Below are 12,386 nucleotides of genomic sequence, written 5' to 3'. Positions count from 1 at the left end.
CAATATATTCACTGGGTAATATGCAAAAACCTGGACTTGCCCCATGATAAAAACTGGTGGGAACACAAACCACTCCCAATACTTGAAAATGATCACATTGCACTCCTCTGGAACTTCACCATTCAAACTGACAGAAAAATAGACGCAAATAGGCCAGACATCGTACTCAAAGACTTCAAACAAAAATCAAGCCTCCTCATTGATATGACTTTCCCAATCGATATAAACGTATCTGTCAAAACTTACCAAAAACAGAGCAAATATAAAGATCTTGAAATAGAAATGAGCAAAATGTGGAATCTGAAGACGAAAACAATACCTATTGTCATAGGTGCCCTGGGAATGACAGCGAAACGGGCTGATTACTACCTAGCTTAGATACCAGGAAACCCCAAAATGGCTGAAGTTCAAAAGATAGTGCACATGGGAACTGCCCATATCCTACGTAAAATACTGTCTATGTGATCTCAAATTTTAAAACAAACACATAATTTTCTGATGGTTTCTTAAACATTCACTAGAACAAAACTGTACAAATCCAAATATATGGTACCCTAGGCATAACACCTACATGAACTTCTAACTTGTTGTCTCTTGAGGTCTCTGGGTGAGACTTGGATCCAACTTGTACAAATGCAAAACAAAAGTCAAACATAAAATAATAATAATAATAATAATAATAATAATAATAATAATAATAATAATAATAATAATAATAATAATAATAATAATAATAATAATAATAACAATAACGACAACAACACCAACAATAACAACAACAACAACAACAACAACAATAATAATAATAATAACATCGAAAAATACGTTAGGAATGAGAACCCAGGTTCGAAATTTTCCGAAGACACCTGATGAAGGCTGGAGGGTATATCAGCCGAAATGTTGTGTTAATAAAAAGCAAGATAAGGACAAATATCCGTCAAATGTAAATAATGCACATACTTCCTCATCTCTTAAATATAGAATTGGATAAATTTTATTGGGGGTGCATCGTGTTCTTGACCAAAACATTTGAACTTCATATTGGCACAGTCCACTCAGCTTCAAATGGTTTCAGCTACGCCTTATGTGTCCCCGTGTTCATGACAGATGACAAACCTTCTAAGTCTATGATCTTAATATTTTACTGATAAATTGGAAAGAAGAAATATAAAGACAACTCATAGACCGAATGGAATAATATAGTATTGTAGATACAGACGGCGAGGTCAAGGATGGAACGCCTTTGATCATAGCAGAAATCAGTGAAGGCGCATGGCTCAGTGGTTAGAGCGCAGGACTTACGACCGTAAGGTTGTGAGATCGAATCCTGGACCGAGCTGCGTGTTGTGTTCTTGAGCAAGACACTTTATTTTACGTTGCTCCAAAAAAAAAAAAATAAAATAAATAAAAATAAAGGCGGTGAGCTGGAAGAAACGTTAGCGCGCCGGGCGAAATACTTAGCGGTATTTCATCTGCCGCTACGTTCTGAGTTCAAATTCTGCCGAGGTCGACTTTGCCTTTCATCCTTTCGGGGTCGATTAAATAAGTACCAGTTACGCACTGGGGTCGATATAATAGACTTAATCCGTTTATCTGTCCTTGTTTGTCCCTTCTGTGTGTAGCCCCTTGTGGGCAGTAAAGAAATAAGAAATCAGTTGATTTTGAATAATCCAAATAATATCAAATTCATTCGAATTGTGTCCAGTTCAGTTTCTTTCCACACTTACATCTATTCTGAAAAAGCATGGACGACTTTGAATTCTTCTAAGTAAAAGTAATTCGAAAAATCAACCTCTTTATTTTATGGCCTTACCGTACATATCGGTGTATAAGACGCACATCTTTATTCTTAAATCTAACAAAAACTGCGGTGTGGCAAGTGTGACTGTATTACAGATGCTATGAGGAGTGTATGAATGTATGATAAAATATATTCAGTTTTTTTTCTTTCCACAAAATATACTTTTTTTTAAAAAAAAGTGGGGGATTGGCATATGCAAGAGTGCGTCTTATATCCCGGTAAATACGGATTATATTTTATCTTATTTGCAAATATCCGATCAATAAATATCATGAAATTTCAAAGAATTAATTGATATAAAGCAGTATGTTAGTACAGTTATTGAACTTATGAATTGCAAAGAATTAAACACCGGAAAAAAAATTAGCTTTTGGCAATAAGTATTTGGTTTCACAAAATATTGATTTCTATTTTTCATCTCCATATTAAGATATTCTGATTATCTCCCCTTAGAATTTCATGTCTTGTGTCTACAACAGAAAGACTTATATAGGCTTTGCAAGGTGCCGAACTGGTATTATCATTATATCATATAGCAATATTTTTCTCGACTTATTACGATCTGCGTACAAATTCCGCTGCGATCAATTTTACCTTTCATCTCTCAAGGGTCGATGGAAAGAAAAAAGACCAGTCAAGTACTGAAGTCACTGGCATCAACAAACTCACTTTTCTCCAAAAGTGCTGAACTTCTGCCAAAATTTAAAATCGCTATATTAAGCGTTTAATGGAGGAATGAGATATTCAACAAAAGTTCAATTGATATCATATAGTACCCTGGCACAGGTATTGAAGCTATGATTTGGAAAGTATTCAATACCGTAAAAAGAAAAAAATAGCCTTTACTATTAAGCATTTGGTTTGTTTTTTTTTTTACAAAACACTGGCGTTTTCGTGACAACTGTATATTAATACATTCTAATTACAGCATGATATCAAATCCATTTTTTTCACTACAAAGAGTTCAGGAAAAATATTTTTGCATCACTGCAAAAGGAAGCTCTAGTTGGCTGACATTTTTTCTTTATCAGAAATATGACAGACATGCTAAATCAAGCAATAATCGAAGTGTGTAAAATTCTAAAGACCTTTTATTAATTTTATTTTAGCTTTATACACCCGAGAACCAATATAATGTAGTTACGGGAATTGAAATCTCATATTGAATTAATCACCCAAAAAGTCAACAACTCACATCAAATGCTATTTTACCTATTTAAGTGATATAAAAAAAGATTAAACTAGAATAAAGAATAAGAGAAAGAATGGAGATGAATGAAGAGTAAATATCAAAAAAAAAAAAACTAAAATATGAATAATAAGGAAAGGACTGAACACATTTCAAAAGAAAAACATTCAAATGCAATTTGATTTATCCATTAGAGTTCCTAGCTTGTATTCATTAATTCAACGCTTTGCTTCTGTGTCTTTGACGAATGCCGCCACCGATCTATCTACTTCACAATTTCACATCTGTGAACGTGTGCCAAAAGAAAAAAAAATCAATGTCTGGAGTATTATTTAGATTTACATCAAGGGCATTCAAAGTAGCATTAGACATATTCTCACCTGTGTGTCTGCTATCGCAGAGGTCTTATAACGAGGAACAAACATTGTAAAATCGATTGAGACATGTTATCATAAAACAAGAATTACATTGAAAAGAAACTGTAAAACTGAAATTGTTAGCTGCCGGAAATGTACGTCAATCACTGCTGAAAAATAAAGATTCTATCTGATTCAATGAAACGATGACACGTGACGGAAATTAAGGGTTGCAAAAAAATTAAGACAAACGGAAATTTAGGTCAACCAAAACTTTCATAAAATTGAGGATGTTAAAAGTAGAATGTAGTACTAAACAAAAATGTGTGTGTGTGTGTGTGTGTGTGTGTGTGTGTGTGTGTGTGTGTGTGTGTGTGTCTGCGTGCGTATGTGTGTGTGTGCGTGTGTGCGTATGTGTGTGTGTGTGCGTGTGCGTGCGTGTGTGATACGGGGTGACGATCAGTAATAACGGATATTGAGCAAAAGATGTATAGGATATAATATTGAACAGTAATAATATCGTATATGGTACTAGATATTAAAAATTTCTCTTGTATTACAACCAATCAACATATAGAGTAATCGGTAGTGTCTATAGTACTTTCGTTTTGTGTGACACAAGTTAAATTCTTTCCTATAAAAATGAAACAGTTGTACTGAAACGAAAAGAACAGTATCAATCATATCTGGATGGGTTATAAAAGTATCTAAGATTTAATCAACATGACTACCACTGAAAAGGGGAAAATTTTGCAAATCTGACAGCTTAATTGATTCGACTTTTGCATTATAGAGAGAAGGGATCATCAACTGAATTTTCATGGTTTTTTTAATGGTTCCCCTTATATAGTATAGACTTTGCAAGGCGACGATCTGGTGGAACTCTTAGAGTAACGGATAAAATTCCCAACAGTTTTCCATCTGGCTTTACGTCGGCTGTGGCTTTCCGCTTTTCCGCTTGATTGACAAATTAATACCAGTTGAGTACTGGGGTCTATCTAAACTACTAGTCCCTTCCCCCTTAGAATTTCAGGACTTATACCTCCAGTAGAAAAATTATATAGACTTTGCAAGGCGTCGAACAAGCGTCAGACAAAATGGCTGACGCTTGTTCCGATTCATTACATTCTGGGTTCAAATTTCGACGCGGTCACCGTTACCTTCTATCTCTGTGAAGTGGGGGTGGGAGTCGATTAAAAAGGATCAGTGAATGGAGTTGATGGATCGACAAAGTCATTCCTCCAAGACCGCTGGCCTTGAGCCAAAATTTAAAAGTACTATTTGAGGCATTCTGTGGAGGAAGTGACTATACAATAAAATCTCAAAAATTCCTTTTTTCTTCATCTTAAAGGTATCTTTAAAACCTCATCTTTATCTATGCAATGAAAGAAACTTAGTTCACTCTTTTATATTGGAATTGAAGGTAGAAGTTCGGTAATAAAGAACCGTGGATTGTGTATGAAGAATTCCAAGCGATTTAGAAACAAAAAGCCGCCTGGTAAGTAAGATTGCAGTAGGTATGTCATGGACTTTTATCCTGTTTCCTTTTCTTTTCGGGTTCTTTTTATTAGTTTTAGTTATGTTGTGAATTTTTACAACAACAGCAAAAAAAAAACAAAAAAAAAAACAATGCAATCTGCTGTCAGTATATCTACGTTCAATAGACAAATATATTTCTCTTGAATAATGCATTGAAATTCCTAAACAATCAAATCTATAAACTATCAATAAATTAAAAAGAAATAATAAAAAATTCCAATTGTTTTCTTCTTTCGGTATATCAACACTTATTAAACAATAACAGTATTGAAATTTGTAAATAATTCTCTCACAAAGCAATACGAAGCTAAGACATCAATATTAGTCAGGAAAGTTGAAACGATTTTTGTGGCAAATTTGTAAAAGGTTGAATATTTCTTGTCTCCACCGAACACATTTTATAGACTTTAAAGGAATGACGGCAATCATTTAAATATTCCGTCTGAGAGTTTAAGGATAAATTGAACCAGATATTAATTAATTCGGTGAGAGCGAATGGCGGTGCGGATAAACATCTACCAATTTATAGTTTTTCAGTTCAGTTCTAATGCAGGCTTTTTAAGTGCGCTTCGTTTAAGTAAACAGTTTGTAATAAACAGTTTGTAATAAGCACCAGCTCATTTGAGAACGTTAGTTTTCTTTTTATGACATATGCACGTTCTCATAGGCTCCAAGAGCAAAAACAAAAAGAAAGATAAAAGTCATTCTCATATCAAAAGACCTAGACTGATCTTGTAAACAAATCGAAGACTACTATCGGTGCCACTTACTTTCTTACCATTTATATTTAGATTAGTTGTTAAAACACGACCAATACATAAGAAAGCGTAAAAGATTTATCTTCTAAATAGTCAAGCAAGATAAGTCGGTGAGCTGAGAGAATTGTTAGCGTGTCGAGTGAAATGCTCAGTAGTCGTTTCTTCCGACTTATTACGTTCCGAATTTAAATTCCGCCGAGGTCAGCTTCGCCTTTCGTGCTTTTGAAATCGATAAAATAAGTAACAGTTAAGCACTGGGATCATTGTAAACGACTAATACTTTCCCCTTGAAAACTGCTGGCCTTATATCAATATTTGGAGCAATATATTTCCTGAACATTTAAATTTCTACGCTGTAAATTTCCCGCATTTTTTTCCTTTTAAAACTCATTATTGATATCTAAAATTCCAACTACACCTTAACAAAAAAAAAAAAAAAAGAAATATAAAAAAAAGACGATGCACAGATTGAAGAAATGTAGTGTATGAAATGAATTCTAGTATTTCAAGAATGATAATCAATTTTATAAACACCAAACACCGGGAAGGCAAAAGCTCTCCCTGACAGGATTAATCTTTTATACTTTTAATGTTTCTCCCCCGCTCTCTCTCTCTCTCTCTCTCTCTCTCTCTCTCTCTCTCTCTCTCTCTCTCTCTCTCTCTCTCTCTCTCTCTCTCTCTCTCTCTCTTTCTCTTTTCTTCCTATAAAGGATCTCCGTTTTCTTCCAATCACAAATCTTAATCTGAAAATTTTCAAAAACTGAACTTTGATATAGTTGTGTCTGCTGGTGACCAATATCACAGTTATCATTGTGGGAAATTTATAATAAAGAAGTTAGAAGCATTTAATTTTACGTATTTTTAACTAATGACGCTCAAGCCAATGTCCTCATAACGGAAGTCAAAATTGTTTTTTGTCATGGTTACTCCAGTATATCATTGCTTATTTATACTGCTGCAGGTGAAAGAATTTGGCAGGTCCTTGGTCTTTTACGGTGGAATTAAGGATTGATATTACTATCGCAGTAGACAATAAAAGTTATATACAAAAGATCTGCGGGGGAGATTTTCACTGCAATCCAATGGAGATTGACGGTGGTCTCTGCAGGTGTGGATTTTCGGCGGTGCATGTTGCGAAACTCGAGAAGCTAATTTAGTTTTTTTTTTTCACTCTATTATTTCGCGATCATGATACAATGACAGACTGTATTCAATAATCTGTTCTGCCAAGAACAACTATTTACAGTAACCTGTGCCGCGCACACTTGCATAGTTCTAAGATGTCAGGGTACCAATTTCGTCACACAGCTTTAAGCGTGTAAACTCGCAAAACGGCGCTTATGCACTAATTGTTATACAATGGACTTTTAACTCTGCTGGCGCCGCAAGCATGAAAGCCAAGATTTGCTTCAAAAGATACTGCAGTACATATCTTCGTTTCGCTAATTTCATAACATTGTTTTAGTTCACCATTAACTTTTATTGATGTGTTTTCGTTTTATTTTGGCTGTTATTTCTAGCGGCAGGTAGAAAATAATATTTTAACATTGTTTTCTTTCAATTTAAAAAAAAAAACTCCCTTTTTTGCTTGTCTGGTTTTCTTTCATTAAATTCTTTAAAAAAAATATACATATTCACTTTTCACGGTTCCTTTTGTCTGCATTTTTGCTGATAGTCTGTTTGTTGTCACGGCAACTATGGCAGCAAACAGTTTCGACTTCCGCTTGTGAGGACATAGACTCGTATTATTGCTTTAAAATATATAACTTTAAATGTTAAACTTGTTAATTATTAATTTTTCGAGAAAATGAATGCAATATTCGTCATCAGCATGCAAAACTGCACCTGTTTCGAAAATTTGAAAAGAATCCATTAAGAATTGAAAAATCTTCAAGTGGTTGAAAGAAAACGAAAAAGATCCCCTATAAAAATATGTGAATAAATGAATTTATTTACTGTAGAAAAAAAATTAAGAAGCAATAATTTCTAAGTCTAGAAAGGATCGATAATGTTTTTTTTTTAAATATATATATATATATATATATAATTTTCACGAAAACAAATCCATGAATTTTTAATTTACAAAGATTATTTCTTGACCATAAATTATTCATTTTCTCAAAGAATTTTAATAAAAACATGAGTTAACTAAAACTATAAATATTATAATTAAATGCAATGAAACATTTTGTCTGGTATAAAAATGCACGACGTTGGCAACTCATTTTGTATAAGACGTTATAATGATATTTAGTCTGGCAAATATTAAAGACGAGCAATTTTATATGGCTGTAATAACAAGTTGGTGGATTGTTTTATAAAGAGATAAAATTCTATAGTAAACAGATAATACTTCAGTTTACAATTAAAATGAGTATATAGCAGGAATTATAATAAAAACGTAGAACTTTGAAAGCGTTCGAAAGAGTGGTTTAAACAAGAATTACATGATAACTACAGATATAGAAATTCTAGCCATAGCTTATGGCTCTGTGGTATTAGACAAAAACGTGACAAAAATATAGTGCAGATAAATTGCAATGTCGGAAGCCTATTAAAGGGCTGTAAATATATAAGAAATCTGACGTTTTGTAATTTCTATGCTCCAAACATTTTACGGTATAGATATAATTAAAACGAGAGAACAGGAGCAATTTTCTCCAACCATAGCTTCAGGTGAATCAAAAACTTGTGATTAAAGTGTCTAGAAACAAATTGTTAAGATAGAGATAATCGTTGGATCGTACATGTTCTGTCTGTTTATTATAGAGTGAATCCGTTGTACGACTTATCACCTCTTTCCGGCGCTTTGGCGTATTAATCAGAATCCCCAGCGTTAAAATCATTCACTCAAGGTTTGGGGTTTCTTCACTCCTCGCTCCGTTCTCGAAGGAGAAGAAAAAAATTCCTGGGACTAACCCTTCTCTTTATGTCTACCCTATAAAACAATTATATTAAGGATTGATGCAATATTTGTCCCTTAAAATTTCAGATATTTCGCTCAACGTTCGATGTGATATGACGGATCATTGCAGAAACTTGCGAATACAAAATCCTCCTCTTTATATATATGTATGTGTGTGTGTGTGTGTGTGTGTGTGTGCGTGCGTGCGTATGTGTGTGTGTGTATGCGTGTGTGTGTGTGTGCGTTTGTGTGTGTGCGTGTGTGTGTGTGTGCGTGTGTGCGTGTGTGCGTATGTGTGTGTGTGTATGCGTGTGTGTGCGTGTGCGTGTGTGTGTGTGTGTGCGTGTGTGTGTGTGTGTGTGTGCTTGTGGCGCGGGCAGGGCCGTGTGGCAAGAAGCTTACTTCTCAACCACACGAATCCGTGTTTGGTTCCAGTCCGTAGAATCTTGGGAAGGTGACTTTTACTATAGTCACGGGGTGATCAGAGCCTTGAAAGTGGATTTGGTAGACGGAAACTGTAAGAATACTGTCGTACATATATATATATATATGTATACATATATATATATGTGTGTGTGTGTGTGTGCGCGCGCGTGTGTGTGTATGTGTGTGTGTGTGTGCGTGTGTATTTGTGTGTTTGCAAGTCCTTGTGCCTGTGTTTGTCACCCAACAATCGCTTGACAACTAGTATTGGTATGTTTACGTCTCCGTGACCAAGCAGTTCATCAAAAGAGTCCGATATAATAAGTACGCGGTTTAACAACATGTAAGTACTGGGATCGATTCATTCGACTAAAGACTATTGAATGTGGCGCCCCAGCATGGCCGCAGTATAATGAGTGAAACGATTATAAGATAACAGTATATACACACACACACACAATCACACACGCACGCACGCACACACAAACACACACACACACACACATACACACACGGACATATACATATCAAAATCCTAGGATGAAATTTATAAACATTTGATGCATCGCTATGCGCGTAAATTCCTTTCCTAAATTATTGTTCTTATTATTATATTTATCCTACATTATATCGATATAACTTGATGCAACCCTGAAAAACTAGCTTACCAGTCGGCATTATTATACTCTGGCAAGCATAATAGAATAGGAGCTTTATTGCCATATTCAAAACATTTCCCATAGATAAATTTAAAAGATGTGTGTGTGTGTGTGTGTGTGTGTGTGTATGTGTGTGTGTGTGTGTGTGTATAAGAATGTCAATCCAGATGAAATTCTATCGCGTTTTACATGTTTGCGTCTTAAACTTTAAAATTATATTTTTTAAGAATGATTCGGATCAAAACGTATTCATGGTTTATTATATATATATATATATATATATTCTTTAAATTACATTCATATGCAGGCGACAAACAATACTCGCTGGTTCCTTTGTCAATGGCATATTGCATAAGAGACGTAGATGAAATATTGGATCAGAAATCCAATCATTCGATTCAAGATTGTGAACACATAAAGATATTAAATAATTTACTAGACATGGAGTAGGAGAGCAAACTAAACAAATCATAGTGTTATATAAACTAGAAGATAAATGGTTAAAACTCTAAACTTTTAATCAACACTTCAGTTTTCATGTCCAATTCTCAATTGATAAACTATGCTCTCTGTAACTGCTCCAAAAGAGTGTTTATTGATTTAACCCGTCGTTGTGGCTCTGTAATTAGAAGTTTGCGTCCCAACCACGTAGTCCTACGTTCAGACCCACTGGGTGGTAATTTGGATAAGTGTAATCTAATTCAGACCTGTATCAACCAAAACTTTGTGAGCAGATTTGGTAAGCGGAAACTGAAAGAAGCCCATCGTACATATATGTATATATCCATGTTTGTGGGGATATCTTTGTGTTTGTTTTTGTCCCCTACCACCGGTTGAGAAGCAGTATTGGTGCTTTTACTCGCCCGTAACTTAGCGGTTCCCGAAAAAGTGAGTGATAGCATAAGTACCAAACTTAAGAATAGTACTGGGGTCGTTTTGTTTGAGTAAATCCTTCAATGCGATGCTTCAGGATGGCCACAGTATAATGACTGAAAAATGTAAAATAAAAAGACGAAAAGATATATTTTAGTTAAGATGAAATGCAATGTCCATGTCACATTACATTGCAAGAGTAATGGGAAGGCAGAAGCAGGAAATATGTCGTGAAAATGGTAGCCTTGCGCAAATGCTTGCAGTATAATGCTGCCCTAGGGCGGGGAACTGGTAGAATCGTTAGCACACCGGGCGAAATGCTTAGTGGTATTTCATCTGTCTTTACGTTCTGAGTTCAAATTCCGCCGAGGTCGGCTTTGTCTTTCAACCTTTCGGAGTCGATTAAATAAGTACCAGTTATGCACTGGAGTCGATATAATCGACTTAATCCCTTTGACTGTCCTTGTTTGTTCCCTCTATGTTAAGCCTCCAGTAGGCAATAAAAAAATAAATATAATGCAGCCGTAAGGCGGTGAGCTGGCAGAAACGTAAGCACGCCGGGCGAAATGCTTAGCGGTATTTCATCTGCCGTTACGCTCTGAGTTCAAATTCCGCCAAGGTCGACTTTGCCTTTCATCCTTTCGGGGTCGATAAATTAAGTTCCAGTTACGCACTGGGGTCGATGTAATCGACTTAATCCCTTTGTCTGTATGTGTTTGTCCCCTCTATGTTTAGCCCCTTGTGGGCAATAAAGAAATAAGAAACGTTAGTACGCCGGGCGAAATGCTTAGCGGTATTTCGTCTGCCTTTGCGTTCTGTGTTCAAATTCCGCCGAGGTCGACTTTGCCTTTTATCATTTCGGAGTCGATAAATTAAGTACCAGTTACACACTGGGATCGATCTAATCGACTGACCCCCTCACACAAAATTTCGGGACTTGTGCCTAGAGTAAAAAACAATAAAATGCTTCCCTCTAAAGATAGCCAAAGGGATAGATAAAAATGTCAAACTAGGTAGCAGGTTAAGCCAACTCCCAAGTAGGCCATAATGTGATTCTCACTTGGAACTCAGAGATCTGCAAAGCACCCGTCCCAGTTTTCTTACATGTTTTTTATTCCACCTCTCTGATTATGTTTTTAAAACACTGAGAGGTCGAACGGCTAAGCTGACCTCCGAGGCATTTGAACTTGGAATGAATAGTGTTAGAACAAACATCACCATTCAATGACCCATCACCTCTCCCAATCCATCACATTTAAATCTATTGAAGAATGGTGTTGTAGATATCCAAAAAGACATGAAAGGCACGGTTGGAATTCTTTTGGTTATAAGTCTGGTCATAATCGCGCATTCGTCTATCTTTTATCAATCTTTTATCTTTTATTATTACTTGTTTCAGTCATTTGACTGTGGCCATGTTGGAGCACTGACTTCAAGGGTTTTCATCAAACCAATCCACCCCAGTTATTATTTTTAAGCAGGTATTTATTCCTTTTGGCTGGGACAGCAACAGGTTTAGTGACAGACGAGATTAGTGAAAGAGTGATAATTTCCTTTTTGCACAGCCGTTAGATTCACTTTAACATTTAAATTTAATTTGCCAAAATATTTTCGTCGCTTTCAGACCGATGTATATATATATGCATACGTTATCATTTTGAGAAGTGACAATAATATTAAAGAATTCAAAAGCTGCGAATAGGTGAAAAGAATAAACTCGTTCCTTTTGTTAGATCACAAGCGACACTTAAATCTCCAACCTATCTACGTATAATACTATGCGTGTATGTGTGTGTGCATGCGGAGGTGTGTGCGTGAGTGTGTGTGTGTGCGTGTGTGTGTGTGTGTGTGTGTGTGTGTGTGTGTGTGTGTGTGTGTGTGTG

General features: G+C 35.5%; 1 long non-coding RNA gene across 1 annotated transcript in view; it reads right to left on the bottom strand.

Moving 5' to 3' along the window:
- Positions 1–2,907: 2,907 nt before the first annotated feature.
- The window catches only part of LOC106874753 (uncharacterized), a 19,937-nt gene continuing 10,458 nt past the window's right edge, over positions 2,908–12,386 (bottom strand). Inside the window, exon 5 of the long non-coding RNA XR_016243281.1 lies at positions 2,908–3,274. This is a non-coding gene — a long non-coding RNA (uncharacterized LOC106874753). The remainder of the gene's footprint in view (positions 3,275–12,386) is intronic.

The sequence above is a fragment of the Octopus bimaculoides genome, chromosome 10 (genome assembly GCF_046866305.1).
Source record: "Octopus bimaculoides isolate indiv1 chromosome 10, ASM4686630v1, whole genome shotgun sequence".
NCBI lineage: Eukaryota > Metazoa > Mollusca > Cephalopoda > Octopoda > Octopodidae > Octopus > Octopus bimaculoides.
The sequence above is the reverse complement of the archived record's forward strand: the minus strand, read 5'-3'. Positions and strand labels throughout refer to the sequence as shown.